Raw genomic sequence first — 18,349 nt, 5'->3', positions numbered from 1 at the left:
TCTTTTTCAAATATTTTCCAAATGATGTTTAGAAGAGCTAAGAAAATTTTCACAGTGTGTCTGATAATATATATTTTTTTCTTATTTGTTTAATTTTGGCTAGAATAAAAGCGGTTTTAAGTTTTTAAAAAACATTTTAAGGTCAAAATTATTAGCCCCTTTGAGCAAAATTTTGTTCGAATGTCTACAAAACAAACCATCAATATATAATAACTTGCCTAACTATTATCCTAACCTATAATTAACCTAGTTACGCCTTTAAATGTCACTTTAAGCTGTATAGAAGTGTCTTGAAAAATATCTAGTAAAATATTATTCACTGTCATTATGGCAAAGATAAAAATAATCAGTTTTTAGTAATGAATTTTTAAAATTATTATGTTTAGAAATGTGTTGAAAAAAATTTGCTCTCCTTCAAAAACCCCTAAAACACACTGAAATCCACAAAGCATTCATTCATTCATTCATTCATTCATTCATTCATTCATTCATTCGTTAATTCATTTTCCTTCAGCTTAGTCCCTTTATTCCTCAGGAGTCACCACAGCGTAATGAACCGCCAACTTATCCAGTATATGTTTTACACAGCAGATGCTCTTCCAGCTGTAGCCCATACTGGGCAACATCCATGCACACTCATAAACTACAGCCAATTTAGTTTATTTAACTTTACTGTATTTATGTTTTTGGACTGCAAGGTTCTTAAAATATCAAGAAAGAACCAGTAAGAGTTAAAAGAGTAAATGCTAAAAACTTATACAAAATGTACTGAACAAAGTAATTGTCAATAATCAATCTTTCAGCGTTGTGTCTAATGGAAAATTAAATGCATTTCCATCATAATAAAGGATACAACAGAGACACAGAAATGGATAATGGGTTTGGATTTAGTATTAAAATTGCGGTCTGCCCTGCCTAACCAAGCCCATTATAATTTCCCGTATTTCACTTGCTAATTTCTTTGTCGACATGCATATGTAAATGACAGGAAAATGTGGGCCACTGTGTGATCAAAATCACATGCAATGCTTGCAGTGGCTTTATTGCTTTGAAGCACACATAATACTTCAAAGGTGTTGGATGGAGCCTGAATAGATTTTTGTGTTCTATGCCATGTGCAAATGTCAGTGTGTTTGTCTGCCTTTGTTTATGCACATCTCCTCGTGAACCTATTCACGGCTGGCAGAATCAGCATTCAGTATTTTTCCACTGTATCCGCCGCAGCTCACAGACACAGCATTTGGTCTCAGGTGTGCTGTGCCTGCTGGGAGCCGGCCAATCAGAACATCAACACCATTCCTCAAAACAGTTAACAGCCAATCAGAACATCAGCACCCTTCCACAAAACAATCAACAGCCAATCAGAACATGCGTACTCTCGAACAGCTACTTGGCTGCAGTACAAGAAGGCCTCATATCACCTTCTCGATATCCATCACATCAGTGATACCTCTCTAACGCATCTACACTTCAACCAGGAGAGGAGAGAGTGAATAGAATTATCAAGAGTGCCTCTGTGATGCTATTTTTATGTTCACTGTGTGCCCTAAAATAAGCACTGAAGATCAAAAAGCACATCTTTTTCTTATAATATAAATTTCACATCAAGTTATCAAGTCTCAAATGAGTCTTTGAAGTTTTGTTGTTTTAAACCTCACCTTTCAACAAGACTGCTCTACTTTTATTGGTCAGATGGCCTTATCTATTGTGATTGGTCTACCAATCATAATGCAAACTATGTTTTTGCATTTTAAAAGCACTATAGAATTCAGGATGAATTAAACTGGATTGAATCGATAATCCAACACAGGCTCATTAGGAAAATGTGCCCTGTGTACATATTTGAGAACTGTACATATGGCTGGATTTTATGTTTAAAACAAATGCTATGGTACCGCTGATTACTTACCTTCATATGGATGGACTTATCAGTTTGCTAGGTAGCTCATCGTGAAAGGCACCAGACTTGGAGATGAAGAGGACCAGGGTTCGAGTTTGGCAAAGGACAGTTCCAGAAACCTTCTAAACAAAACCCAAAAAACCAACGTGAGCTTGGGTTCGAAGCACAAGGCTGTAATGGCTTTTCTATTTTAATTTGCTTTTGAAAATAATATCGGTTGGGTTTAGGGACGCTTTGTGTGGCTCAGTGGATATCGAGCTTATATATTACAGTTTCTCTAATGGAAAGGACGTTGTACAGTAGCTGTCTTTTAGCATCCATAAAGGCTAATTTATAATTTTGCCTGACACAACCGTTGTGGACCTTCATTGACTGCGTGTGCACCTCACGAAATGGAAGAGGCTTTTATACTTGACGCATTCACTGTTGAGATATATATATATATATATATATATATATATATATATATATATATATATATATATTTTTTTTTTTTTTTTTTTTTTTTTTTGGCAATAATAAAAGCAAAAAAAGTAAACTTACTAAAACAATACTGACTTTTTATAGATTTAGCCTACTCCACAATTGACACATTACTGTCTGGCTTATATGCTAAAAAGCCAATAATGGTCCAACATTCCTGACAATTATCACCGAAAAAGTGATAGAAAAACAGGGCATCAGTATATTGTTCAGTATTTGAACAATAGGTTCAAATATAATTTTTTTCAGTTATCAAAGAATTAATTAAATTCAAAATTGCAATATATACATCAGTGTAAAACTTATGTATGGTGGAAAAACATATTCTGTAATTGTGTATTAAAACCACCTTTTGCCATGACCTCTCTTTTTGATTTTAACAAACTTATCCCTCAAGTTTTTCTAAACTTTTACAAAAACTTTCCTCCTTTCCCACTGTTTTTGCAATTTCTAGTGAATAATTATTGTCCATCTGGTTATCTCTATAATCACCCATAGACGGATCATAAAGATGTCTGTACAGGCATACATGTTTCAGACAAAATCTTTTTAAAGTGATTCATATTCAACTCAAATGAAACGCTGCACTGCACGAACTGTTCGCTCAAGTTTTAAAAAAATTAGTGTGCTCCACCAGCCAAAAGCATTTTGTGCGCAACCAAAGTGGAGCTCCACAAACACTGCAATGATGTCACATTCGCTGCGTGCACTCAAGCGGAGTAGCAAAAGCGTCGAGCATAAACCAGGCTTACACGGGACAGAGAGTTTCTGACAGGATAAAACAGCTGCATTTCTTAAGGTGCGATAATTAGTGTTTAGTAATAATATTTACCAAAATTATATTGTTTGTTTTTGTTTTGGTTTATTTATAACTCATTTGATTTATGTAAGATTTTGGAAGCATTGAAAGTTTAATATACGTTAAATGTACAATAAATTTTTTTTAAAAATGATTCATTGGATTCTTTTTTTATGTTAAGTGTTTGTAAACAAATTATTTGGGATTAATTTAAATGATATAAATTGAACGTTACTAAATAAAATTTTGTTTATTTAAATTTTTAGACATCATTTGTTTCATTGTATATACTGTATATCTTCATTATATCATGGGTTTGATGGTTTGATGTTGTCCTATTTTGCCTAAATACTGTTCCTTTTTACTGAATCATGTAATATAATAATTGTGATTTATTATTAGATATGATTGTGTAAAATTAACATAATCACCCTTATTTAATATAAAAATAATATTTAATTGCAATATGGCTAACTTATTTTTCTGAGCATTGCCTTAACTGCATTTATACCCTTAGAAGGATGAGATTTCTTCTTTTTTGCCATCTTTAAAACATTAACATTCATATAAATTCATATAAAAATGTTTTATTGCCTTTATTTTCAGTTTTACAGTTTGCACCTCCCATGAAAATAACATGCAAAAAAAAAAAAAGTCAAACTTCAGGCTCAGCAGCTTTTCTTGCAACATTTTAATTTTAGATAAGTGCGGTTAGTTGATACCGGTGTTTTTACAACGTCATTTGACCTGAATGTTTGCTGGGGCCAATACATTTTTGTGTGTATTTTTTCCAAGAAAGAAGGCCCTTGCTGACAGGTTATACTAAGGGTAGTGTGTTTGTTAAGGTAGGGTTTCAAAGTGGCTTCCCCAACAAATTTCACTACTCAAATAACAGCAGAAACAAGGGATTGGGTGCAGAGGTGGATGGAGAGAGAACATGCGAGATTTGTAGAAGGTACGACACACCAAAGCACAAAGTGTTTTTTCTCAATTTTCTTGTACTAGACATTAGAAATCCCATGACACACAAATACACTCACACACCAAGCCCATGAGGATGTTGAAGCAAAACACAGAGATGCCACCTCAGGGTGTTTTCACAGTAAATTAACTGTACATGCTATTACTTTATGGCACACTGGGTACATTGCATCATGTCACGCCCAAAACACAGCAACAGCACAAACAAAGTACACAGATGTGTGTGAGCTTTTTCCTAGAAACAGGTGTATGTGTGTGTGTGTTGAGTCATATTAACATATATTAAATGTATTATGACAATGCAGATTTTTTGTTTGTTTTTTTTCAAGCATGAATAATAAGCGCAGGCTTTTTAATATGATCAGATTACCATGTAAAAATTTAAAAGCTGATCTCAGGTTACAGGCTGTCTTCTGTTAAACTCATGCAAAGATATCTCTTTCTAACCGCAAGTGAGACTATACTTTAATTTACTCTGGACTCACTCTGGTTTCACACTTTCACCTTTTCCCCTCCTTGTGCAGGGCGTCACGTCTGCAATGGCGGTCATGACTTATAGCAGTAGGCAAATTGTGCCTGCTAATAAACCTATTAAATATAAATGATCACATTTGGCTCGGCTATGGTTTTTTCCATACTGCATTGCCCTTGGCTTTGTAATTGTAGGGATTTGTAACATGGTATTTTCTACAAAGCTGATAATGAAACAGTATGTATTGTGTAAAGCACTATACAAATGTAACTGATGTGATGTTTACACGTGTGAAAGAGTCATTTTGGTGGAGTTGTAAAAAAAGGCATATGATGTAACCAAAAACAATGAACAAATAAGGATGGATTAAAAACAAAAGAAGGGACTTTGTGATGTTTGCTAATTTTTTCAAACAGGGAACACTCTTAGACAATGGGCTATATGCACGGCTAGGGTTTTTTAGCCAATTATGAACCCCAGGTGAAAGCTTTATTTGACTATTTTCAATTTTATACGGTTCCTTTTATAGCATCTATGTTATAATGTAATTCAAACATAATCAGTTAAATAGATGTGAACATCCATTTGTTTGGTAATCTTAAAAAGAGACGAAAGTTTAACACAGGCACCGTCATTACCAGCAGGCTAGCGCAGAAACTCCATTGAAAAGACTGGTGTAAAACTAATTCCATACTTTAAAGACATTATCCCAGCCAGGCAGTGATTGCTGTTTTTTATAGAATTCAAATCTTAAACAGCAATTTTGTATCGAATTCACCAAAAGCCCCTGGGTCTGGCTGACTGAAGTTTGTGTGCATATACTATCACGTGATTGGAAATGGGGCCCGATCACACAGTTTTAGACTCAATAGAAATCGGACGTTACCTCTCAATCAGGACTCGAATGTATATATATACAGTCAGAATCATTAGCCCCCCTGAATTATTCGATCCCTTGTTTATTTTTTTCTGTTTAACAGTGAGAAGATTTTTGGACACATTTCTAAACATAATAGTTTTAATAATTCATTTCTAATAACTGATTTATTTTATCTTTACCATGATGACAGTAAATAATATTTAACTAGATATTTGTCAAGACTCTAGTATTCAGCTTAAGGGGACATTTAAAGGCTTAAATACGTTAATTAAGTTAACTAGGCAGATTAGGATAGGCAAGTTATTGTATAATGATGGTTTGTTCTGCAGACAATTGTAAAAAAAATATAGCTTAAAGGGGCTAATAATTAAAAAAAAATAATAAATTATATATATATATATATATATATATATATATATATATATATATATATATATATATATATATATATATATATATATATTCTCATTATTTTTCAACACATCTATACTAATGGGGTGGCACAGAGTTAGACCTTTTTCTTGACTTCACACAGTAAAAGCAACGCATGCTGTATGACATCACTTTGTTGCAGAGATGCTTTTGGTTAAACAACTGCAAAGTAGAACACGGAAGCAGCTTAAAGTGCAAGTATGTCATCTGGAGGTATTATAAAGTTGATGACGACAACATTGGCAAAACAAACTGTGAGATATGTAAACCTGGGATTGCCTGCTATGTATTTTAAGTGGAGGTGCTGTTTTTTATTTTTTTATTTTTTTATATTAGATGTTTTTTTTATATATTAAATGTTGCAATAAAGTCCAAAAGTGAAGAATTGATGTTATTTATTGCTTGATTGTTCACAGAAGTGCTCTGTTTGTTAACAAAGTCTTTGAATGTTAAAATAATGTTAATTAAATAAAAAATAAGGAACATCCTGGATCTGTTTCTTCGCTTTTCTTTATTCTTTTTTATGTATTATAGAAGTATCGGATTGGGTTTCTATATTGGTAAATCAAATGACTTGGACTTGAAGACAAAAAAAAACTTGATCGGGACATCCCAAGCATATACCCCATTGAAACAACATTCTGGTAACTGTTCTTCCAATAACATTGATAGAATGTCAAACATAAGAGAAAACATTTGCTGAAATAATTATTTATACAACAAAGCCTTATCCATAGACTTTAAGTTGTATGTTTATTTAGATAATACTATTGTTAACTACAGTTGAAGGCAAAATTATTATAAAATATTTATAAATATTTATTTCTATATTATGCATTATTATATGAAATATAATAATAGAGAAAGTCTTATTCATTTTAGGAGAAAAAAACGTTTTTAGCTTATTAAAATCATTAATAAGGTCAATATTATCAGCCCCCTTAAGATATTTTTTTACAGTTGGCTACAGAACAAAGTGCTGTTGTTCAGTGACTTTATTAATTGGAAAAGTTATTGATTGTTATAATAAAAAATATAAAATATTAATATAAAAATATTAAAACAAAAATAACAGGAGGGCTAATCATTTTACCTCCAACTGTATATATTTTACTTACATATCGATAAATGGTAGATTCGTACTGAAATAATTTATTCCAAATATTCATTCTTTCATTTTCAGCTTAGTCCCTTTATTAATAAGGGGTTGCCACAGTGAAATGAACCACCATTGTATTTTTTCCGCATGTTTTTGGACTGTGGAGGAAAATGCTAACCACTGACAGTGCTAACCACTGAGCCACCGTGTCCCCATTATGCTAAATATTTTTACAATAATACTTTTATAAATATTTTCTGAACACCTTTCTGAATTTAACAACAATTTTAACATTAAACTAATGTGTATGTAAAATGCTTCAGAAAAGTCTTTGATGCAGAAATAATAATCTTTGGCTAAATGTGTCTGTGAATGCACACAGGCAGTTTCTTCTCATGATCAGATCTTTCAGTTAAAGATTCGTAAACACCACAATTATGGCATATATGGCCTGTGTGTGAGTTGGCAGTCAATATAGTGATAATAGGTTTACTCATATAATCCCTCACGTGAAGGTCTTCTCCATATAACCATCACCATCCAACTCTAAAGTGTCTGCTTGTCTCTCTGTATCTCTCACCTTCAGTGCTAAATTCTAGTTGGGGAAACAACACCAGGTGCCGGTTTATAATCTGGATCTCCTTATTGACATTCTCTAGATTGTGTTACTGAGGCCACAATCCACATGGAGTACTGTGAGTTAAGGTCATTCTGGTAACTTAAGTTGAGACATGCAGCAGGCATTTTTAAAAAGATTTTCTAAGTTTTCACTATTCCTATTTTAAGGCTTTGAACTCATTTTAAAGATAAATTTGAAATATTTTGATGAATGAAGACGGTCAACAGATTACTAAATGCAGTAGAACTAAGCAGACGTCCCACTGCTAGTGACTCATTTAGAATGAAACGATTCACTACAATGAATCAGAATTTACACTTTGACTATATGTTTGAAATGAAACAATTAACAACAAAGAGTTAGACTTTCTTCTGTAAACAATATTAGATTACAATAAAAAAATTCAGATTTTTCAACTCTACATATAAATTCACAACTGCATTTGATTCATTTAGAATGAAGCAGTTCAGGAGAATGAAACAAACTTCCAATCACTACATATGACTTAAATATGAACTGACTCATGAATTAGTCCGAACATCAGAACTAAAACATTTACAACATTTAGTTTAGAGTTAATTGATTAATTAAAGAAATACATTTACAGAGATTAGAGTAAACAGGTTCTATCAAGTTAATCTGAATTTTCATTTTACTTATTTAGAAAAAAACAATTCACTAGAATAAATCTGAATTTCCATCATGTTTAGTTTAGATTGAACTGATTTACTAGAATGGAATAGAATGTCAAACACTACACATTTAGAATTAATCAATTCATTATAAAGAAGCAGATTTTCCAGAGCTTATTTAGAATAAACTGATTCACAAGAATGAATAAAGCATTCCTCCCTACAGATGACTAATTTAGAATTAACAGGTTCTCTAGAGGTGGCACGGTGGCCTAGTGGTTAGCACTGTTGCCTAACAGCAAGAAGGTTGCTGGTTTGAGTCCTGGCTGGGCCAGTTTGCATTTCTGTGTGAAGTTTGAATCTTCTCCCACTGCTTGTGTGGGTTTCCTCTGGGTGCTCCAATTTCCCCCACAGACCAAAAAGACATGCACTATAGGTGAGTTGAATAAACTAAATTGTATGTATTGTATGAGTGTGTGTGTGTGTGTGAATAAGTGTGTATGGGTGTTTCCCAATTCGGGTTGCGGCTGGAAGGGCATCCGCTGCATAAAACATATGCTGGAATAGTCTGCGGCCCATTCTGCTGTGGCTACCTCTGAAATAGAGACTAAGTTGAAGGAAAATGAATGAATGAATGAATGAGGCTGTCTAGAATATTGTTCTTCAGAATGAACCAATTAAATATAATGAATATTCAATGCCATGTTTGACTAGTTTTGAATGAGCCAGTTCACTAAAACAGGGTTGGGCAAACTCGATCCTGCAAGGCCAATGTCCTGTTCCAACCCTAATCAAACACACCTGCCTGTAGCTTTCTAGTGATTTTAAAGACACTGATTAGTTTGTTCAGGTGTGTTTGATTAGGGTTGGAGCAAAACTCTGCAATGACACCAGCCTTCGAGAATCAAGTTCGCCTATCCCTGCACTAGAATGAAGCAGACATACTTTTCTGCACAACTAGTAAATGAACTGATTCACTTAAATGAGTTTGAATTTCCAACATTACTTATGACTTATGACTTTACCAATAATTCAGAATTTGATAGGTTAAAATTAATTAATTTACTATAGCACAAATGACCATTTCCAACTTGAAATATGGCTACTGGACCAATTACAATGAACCAATTTACACTTTCCTCTGCCTAACTACAGAATGACCCAAATACTACAATGAAAAGAACTGTCTGTTCTTGTCTTTGAGCTGAATAAAACGTTCTTAAAAGGTTAAGCAAACTTATAAGCAGCAAACATATCCTCACGTTTATGTATTTATTCATAAATTGGTGTTATTTTTCTGACATAGACAGGTATTTATTTCTCAGATGTGATGCAGTAACATTATGCTATTGTATAACACAAAATATTTCCAAACTCGGTCAAATGTGACAGTAGCAGGTTACCATGGATACCAGAAAATGATTCCCAGTGTGTAAGGAATCCTCTTTCCTGGTCTTTACACCGCATTAGAAATGTGCTCTGAGTATTGATAATGCACATTTTCGAGAGCTTGATGGCTGCACGGATGCTTCTTATGAGTATAAGTGTATGAGTTTGCTCTCTTTAGCAAATAAACTAAGAAGAGATCAAATTTACAAGGTCTTTCTGTGTGGCATCCACTGCATTACATAACACCGTTTTAAAGGGTCTGCTCCTCATATTCTAAATTCCTCAAACTCTCTAGGCTAAAATCAACAGCACTGACCCAGTTAACAAGCATGGTCTTAAAGTTGAACTAATACATCCTTGTTTATACAATAAAACATAAGTAGAATCATTACCTCTTTTTGACAATGATGAGCCCTTTCACTAAAACAATCCAGACATGAATATAAACTGAACCAAATCACTACGATGAATCAGAATTTGTAACTGTATGAGACTAGTTATAAATGTACTCAATCACTAGAATGAATCAGAATTTGTAACTGTATGAGACTAGTTATAAATGTACTCAATCACTAGAATGAATCAGAATGTTCAATTATACTAAATACCAGTTTAAAATGTACTGAATCCCTAATGAAACAGAATTTGCAACTCTATATGAGACTAATCTTAAATGTACGGAATCACTAGAATGAAACAGAATGTTCAAATCTACTTAATACCAGTTTAAAATGTACTAAATCCCTAGAATGAATCAGAATTTGCAACTCTATATGAGACTAGTTTTAAATGTACGGAATCACTAGAATAAATCAGAATGTTCATATCTACTTAATACAAGTTTAAAATGTATCTGAATCACTGGAATGAATCAGAATTTTCAACTTTACTTAAGACATCTTAAACTCACTTCCAGGAGGGCCGCAGCTCTGCACAGTTTTGCTCCAACACTATTCAAACACAGCTGCTCCAACTAATCAAGGTGTTCAAGACTACTAGAGACGATTAAGCAGGTGTGAGTTGGAGGAGGTTGGAGCTAAAATCTGCAGAGCTGCGGCCCTCCAGTAATTGAGTTTGAGACCTCTGACATAAAACTAGTTTAAAATATACCGAATCATTAGAATGAATAATAATTTTCACTAATACTAGTCTAAAATGTACCAAATTATTAGAATGGATCTTAATATCCAACTCAATAAGACTAGTTTAGAATGTACCGAATCACTAGAATGAATCATAATTTTCAACTCTGCTTAAGACTAGTTTAAAATGTACCGAATCAAAATGAATAATAATTCAACTTTATTTGATACTAGTTTAAAATACAACAAATCATTAGAATATATAACAATGTTAAACTTAAAATGTACTGAATCACTAGAATAAATCAGAAATTCCAACTCCGCATGAGACTAGTTTAAAATGTATTGAATGACTAGAATGAATCTGAATTTCCAGCTCTAAAAATACCCAGGCTTAAAAGATGTCTAATAGGCATTCAAAATTAGATCAGTGATCAAATAGACAGATCAGACAGACTTAGTAATTATTAATTCCAGTCTATTTGATGACTGTATTGTGGACTACTGTTAGATAAATTATATTTTCACTGACTGCCCAAATTAAGCCTTGTTTTTGCCAAGACGTCTTTATTTGAATGTCTATTAAACATTTTAAACACACTGACAAATGCTCACTTTGTAGCTAAAGTGATAATAAACAGATTAATTTGAATGAATCAGACTTGGGCGACGCAGTGGCGCAGTAGGTAGTGCTGTCGCCTCACAGCAAGAAGGTCGCTGGTTCCAGCCTCAGGTGAGTCAGTTGGCAATTCTGTGTGGAGTTTGTTCTCCATGTGTTCGCGCAGGTTTCCTCTAGGTGCTCCGGTTTCCCCCAGTCCAAAGACATTCGGTACAGGTGAATTGGGTAAGCTAAATTGTCCGTAGTGTATAAGTGTGAATGAGTGTGTATGGATGCTTCCCAAAGATAGGTTACAGCTGGAAGGGCATCTGCTGCGTAAAACATATGCTGGATAAATTGGTGGTTCATTCCTCTGTGGCGACCCCAGATTATTAAAGAGACTAAGCCAAAAGGAAAATGAATGAATGAGTTGGAGGTGGTTGGAGTTGTGGCCCTCCAGGAATTAAGTTTGAGACCTCTGACATAAAACTAGCTTAAAGTGTACCGAATTATTAAAAATCAATCATCCTTTAAACTAATACTAGTTTAAAACATACCAAATCATTTGAATGCATCTTAATTTCTGACTCTACATAAGACTAGTTTAAAATGTACAGAATCACTCAAATGATTCATAATTTACAACTTTAAAGAGTTAAAATTTACAGAATCATTAGAATGAATCAGAATCTTCAACTCTATTATATAAGACTAGTTTAAAATGTACTGAATAACTAGAGTGAATCAGAATTTCCAGTGCTGCAAAGATGGTCACCCAACAAGTAACTTTGTGCTTAAAATATGTCTAATAGGCATAAAAAAATAGATCAGTCATCAAATAGACAAGTCAGACAGACTTCACATCTGTAGTTATTAAATTCTGTCTATTTGATGACTGTTTTGTTGAACTATTGTTAGACATATTACATTTTCACTGACAGCCCAAATTTTGCCTTGTTTTAGCCAAGATGTCTATATTTGGATGTCTATTAGACATCTTTTAAACACACAAAAAAGGCTTGCTGGGTAGTTAAACAGATTTAAGAATAAACAGATTCATTTAAATGAGTCAGACTTTCTGACCTCTATACATAACTAATTCAGAATCAACCAATTCATTCATTCCTCTTCGGCTTAGCCTCTATTTCAGAGGTCGCCACAGCAAAATGAATTGCCCAGAATCAATCAATTCAATAAAATACATTTATCAATATATAAAATGATCAAATACCAATTTTTAATAGTTTAAAAGGAAGCGACTTACTGGAATAAAGCAGATTTTACAAAACTAAAACAAACTGGATGAAGCAAAACTTCAATTTTGCATTTATGACATTTTAAAATGGACCAATCCACTAGAATAAATTAGACGTCTTCTATAAACATGACTAGAAATGAGCAACCAGATTTGCACATGAATAGTTAATAAATTCACTATAAAGCACACATTCCAATTCAACAATGGTTTCAAATAATCTTATTCAATATAACAAATTTGTCTTTCAAAAAGCTTTAAGACAATTTAAAATGAACCATCATTGGAAATAATTCTTTTAGGACATAGGCTGAACTAATGCATCCCTTAGACCTAAACTTATAACCCTTACAGAAAGCTTTCCATACATTTTGGTCACCACAATGTGGACAAAACACACATTAAGCACACATTAGGCATGACAGTATGTTATCTCAGCAGGATATGCTGTTCTCTAAGGCAGGGTGGAGAACAATCAGGAAGTTGCAAAGGCTTTGTCTTAGAGAGGATATGTGTGTTTAGGCCAGCAACCCTTCATAAAGACATCAGGACTCACTCTCGCTGTATCCGGCATGCGGCTCGTGTGTGTCATGATCTCACCGGCTCAGAAAGGCCTCCATAGAGACAGATGTAAGGGATATTCTGGGTTAGATGTGTTGACATTGAAGACGGATTATCTCTGTCATGTACATGTGTTTATTGCACGTGATGGATTGCTTTCACAGTGTGGATGTATGAAGTCAAAACTGCAGACAAATTTGACATGCAAGCAATCGTTTAAATGCACTGCGCGTTATGAGCTCTTAACGCATGTTTATTAAAATTAGAAGGACGCAGAGTATTTTAAAATTAAATTACTGGAGCTATATTTATATGCTGCTGTATACTTTTAGAGCACGTTATGGGTGATTTGTTTGTAAAGATTATTTAGTATTTCATCTAAATGTCCAACTGAATAGTTTTATGGTAATGTTTCTAAAATGTGGCTCCATTAGTTACAGGAAATGAAAGATGAAGTAAACTACATTTTGATAAAATATATATGCACATTGTAAATCACAATATTTATGGGATGTTTAATAGTATTAAGGCTGTAAATATGTCCACATTACATTAGAGTCAAGTTTGTTTGTTGTTATTCTGAGCAAAAATGTAATGTAATGACTTTAGTAAAATTGTTGATTATTTAGAAATGGGACCCACTAAAATCTCATTCAGTGTAAAAATAGTTCATATACTGTAACTGTTTCTGATATTCTGAGGGTCAAATTAGCTGTTTGCCCTTAAACCACATTATTTGGTGTGCCCGCTCAGTGTCAGTCTTTAAATCGGAGACACGCTGACATTGTGGCTTTTGCATCTCATCTCGCTATAGGCACAGAATAGTTGTCTTGGACCTCCCGACAATTATAATTAGTTTTTTCTCTATTTATATTTATTATTATTGTTATTATTATTATTATTGTTATTATTATTATTATTATTATTATTATTATTATTGTTGTTGTTGTTGTTATTATTATTATTTTCAGATGTTTGATTGTTTAATTTGGGGGTTGTTTTGATGGGGCTAGATTGGATGGTATATGGTGTGTGGGTTGTGGTAAAATATAAAATGCTATTTGCAAAAATAAAAATTCCATGACAAAAAAAAAAAAAAAAAAAAAAAAAAAAAAAAAAAAATATATATATATATATATATATATATATATATATATATATATATATATATATATATATATATATATATATATCTTCTCAGGGATATTTAGATTAAGAATCATTTGATGTGTGTTATTTTATTGTGGTACTCTCCTAACATTCCTTCAATCAGTATGTGGTTAAATCAGGTCTTACCCTTAAAAAACTGATATATTACTTATATCAGAAATCTGAAGATTTCTGGCATATCGGGAATCCTCTATGGGAGTTTTTGGAGAAAATATATTGAAATACTTTTTTTTGTGTTAATTTTGGCCTTCACAAAACACTTTTTTTAAAGAATTACTAGCCAATGGACATATGAATAGTAAGTGACATTATTATATATGAAGGCATTAGACACCTTTATCACTTTTTTTGTCATTGCAAATCTTTAAATAAATGTTAATAAAATAAATAAATAAATAAATAAATACATTTAAAAAAAAGAATCACTTGATGACACTAAAAGACTATATTCAGGAATCCCAGTGCACCCAAAATGCTACATAATTGTTGTCCTAAATTTGTATACTTGCCCACTCTTTCAAAACATTTTATCAGAATAAATCAGAATTTCCAGCAAATATGGCTATCCACCAAGCAATTTTGTGTTTAAAAAGATGTCTAATAAGCATACAAAATAAGATCGTCAAATAAACAGATCAGACAGACTTCACATGTGTATTTATTAATTCCTGTCTATTTGATGACTGTATTATTGGATTATTGTAAGACATATTAGATTTACACTGACAGCCCAAATATTGCCTTGTTTTAGCCAAGATGTCTATATTTAGATGTCTCTTAAACATCTTTTAAACACTCAAATATGCTCACTTTGGAGTTAAAGAGATAATAAACAGATGCATTTAAATGTGTTCCAAAACTCTTTATAACTAATTCAGAATCAACCATTCATTAATTCTCCTTCGGCTTATTCTCTATTTCAGAGGTCGCCACAGTGCAATGAACCACCCAGAATCAACCCATTTTAAAAAAATACAAATTTACTAACCGATTTATAAAAGAATTTCTGGCATATCTGGAATCCTCTAGGAGAGTTTTGTTTTGGAGAACGTACATTAAAATACTATTTGTTTGTTAATTTTACCCTTCATAAAAGGCTTGAATTACTAGCCGATGGAGAACTGTTTAATAGATGACATATGATGGCATTAGACACCTATACCACTGTTTTATCATTGCAAATCTTTAAATAAATGTTTTTTTAAAAAATTACAAATTAAATAAATAAAAAAGAATTTAAAAAAAGAATCATTTGATGACATTAAAAGACTATATTCATGAATCCCAGGGCACCCAAAATGCTACCTTATGTAGTTATACATTTTTATACTTTTCCACTATCTTTCAAAACATTTTAAAGAGAATTTAATGATACAAAACTGTCTGGTCACTTATTATTAATTTAATAAGTTTAAAATAATTTAATAGGCTAAATAGTTATAATATCAGACCTTTATGGTATAAAGCAAATATTAACATTTAACTCAAACCCATACTTAAAAAATCCAGTAAATGTAGTAAAAGAAATAATAATAAATAAATAAATAAAAAGAATCTTGAATATGTCTTGGATATGTGGAAAAACAGTGCTATTATTAGGCACCGTATGAGAATAGGCACTGCGCAGTGCAGGTATTATTCAATGACCTGTACGGATTTGCTCTGAGCTGTCTGGTAAATAGACTTACCTTGAGCTCAACTATTTTCCACCCAGTGCAGGACGTGGCTGTTTAGGGATCTTTGGCTACAAGCCTGTATTGTTGTCAGTTTTGGCTGGTCAGTTCGATTCGTACTTAGAGTATGATCTCATGGTGTTTATGTATAGGTCAAAATACTCACGGAAAAAGGCCATCTCATATTTCTTAGGTGACTTTTATAGTGTTTATTTGCTAAAAGTTTTTCTATTGCTTTCCCATCCAGCTAACTTTGCCAGCTGTCCTCTATATTGGTGTTCAGGTATGTCAGTCATCGCATTCTCATTTACCCCATACTAATCCATCCTTACTGCTCGTGCCACTGTCATCACGTGGGCAAAAATTGGGAGATACAGCCCCCAACCCCCCCTCAAGGTCATTCTGATCTCTCTTCATTTCTCTCTCACTCATACACACACACACACACATTGGGATTATTGGGAAGTCACATTCTGTCATCGCTACCTAATTGCTATTGATTTAAAACAGGCAAAATTCATCATGCCTGCTCAACAACAGATACACCCCTGTAGTATCTGATAATTCAATGCAAAAATGCCATGATTTACTTAGAATATCACTGTAAATATTTAAATCAAGTAGTTTGAGTGGAACTGTCCTTCAATTCACAATAAACCAACAGTTATTTATTCATTTTCCTTTTAGCTTAGTCCCTTTATTCATCAGGGGTCGCCACAGCGGGCTCATCCAGCACATGTTTTACACAGCGGATGCCATTTCAGCTGCAACCAAGTACTGGAAAACATCCATACACACTCATTCATTCACAAACACTAAGGCCAATTTACCTGTAGCGCATGTCTTTGGACTGAGGGGGAAACCAGAGCATCTAAATAAAACCCATCGAACACGGGGAGAACAAGCAAACTCCACATAGAAACTGCAGCCGGAACTTTTTAACAGTGTATTGCACTAAAGTCCAACTGCATGGAGCTAGTAATAATTATTTATTCCAAAAAATATATTACTTTAATCATGGACTAATTGGTGGACTAATGGCTACTGCAAATTGTCAAACCAACATTATATGATATTTTATTCTTATATTCTTTTATATTTTTAAGGCATTTTATATTGCAATAGGCTAAGAGCATAAAAATATACAGAGTTAACTTAAATATGGTATTAGTATTTATAATTCCTTTTTTTTCCTTCATATTTTGACATTGTTAATTAACATTTGCTGTATTTTGTGGTTCACATGGTGTTTTAATGGTTGTGAATTGCATTCTGGGAGTTTTATCTCTGCTCTATTGACTTTTGATCTTGAAAATTCAACAATGCAGATTAACAAGGTGACTTTTCTTGGATATATTTCCTAAATGGTTCTAAAATTATCTTAAACTGGTTAGATCAGGGGTGTTCAAACTCGGTCCTGAAGGGCCAGTGTCCTGGAGAGTTTATTTCCAACTTTCTTCAACACACCAGCCAGAAAACTTCTAGTATACCTAATAGCTTGATTAGCTGGTTCAGGTGTGTTTAATTAGGGTTGGAGCTAAACTCTCCAGGACATCGGCCCTCCAGGACTGAGTTTGGACACCTGTGGGTTAGATGAACCTCTAGACCAGGGATGTCAAACTCAATTTCTGGAGGGCCGCAGCTCTGCACAGTTTAGTTCCAACCCTTATTAAACACACCTAATCAATCTAATTGAGTCCTTCAGGTTTGTTTGAAACCTACAGGTAAAGCTGCGGTCACACTGGGCTTTTCCTCCCATAGACTTCCATTCATACGCACGCGAATGCGTCAGATGGGAAACGAAAGGTCATGCATCAAGTTTCGCAGGTTGCTGTGGTGCAAAGTTCAAGCTTGGTGAGCTCTAACCTGCAAAATCGCATCACTTGACTGTGTGAGACCAATTGAGGATCAAAACATGACATCTCTGGACAGAAATTTAAAACATGGAGCAATCGCTTGCTTTTTTAAATGTCTAATAAGCTTGTTTAATCCTGCCTTTTTTCGCAGTACCGCACGACAGAATATCGCATGCTCAAACTCTAATGTGACCGTAGCTTAAATGTTTTGGAGCAGGGTTAAAACTAAACTGTGCTGGGCTGTGGACCACTAAGAATCAAGTTTAACATCCCTGCTCTAGGCAATCTAATTTTTTCCAACTTTAGGAAGAAGAGGACATCTTGGATCCACTGTGTTGGGGTTGGAAGTTTCTTATCCTGCCACCTAAGCAATATTAGTCGTTTGGCCAGGAGTGCAATTAAAGCTATGCAATCAGATTGTATCTTTGTAAGATTCTATGACAGGGGAAAATCCCTAAAATGGCAATC

Source organism: Danio rerio, chromosome 6 (assembly GCF_049306965.1).
Source record: "Danio rerio strain Tuebingen ecotype United States chromosome 6, GRCz12tu, whole genome shotgun sequence".
Taxonomy (NCBI): domain Eukaryota; kingdom Metazoa; phylum Chordata; class Actinopteri; order Cypriniformes; family Danionidae; genus Danio; species Danio rerio.
This window is presented reverse-complemented; position numbering follows the sequence as displayed.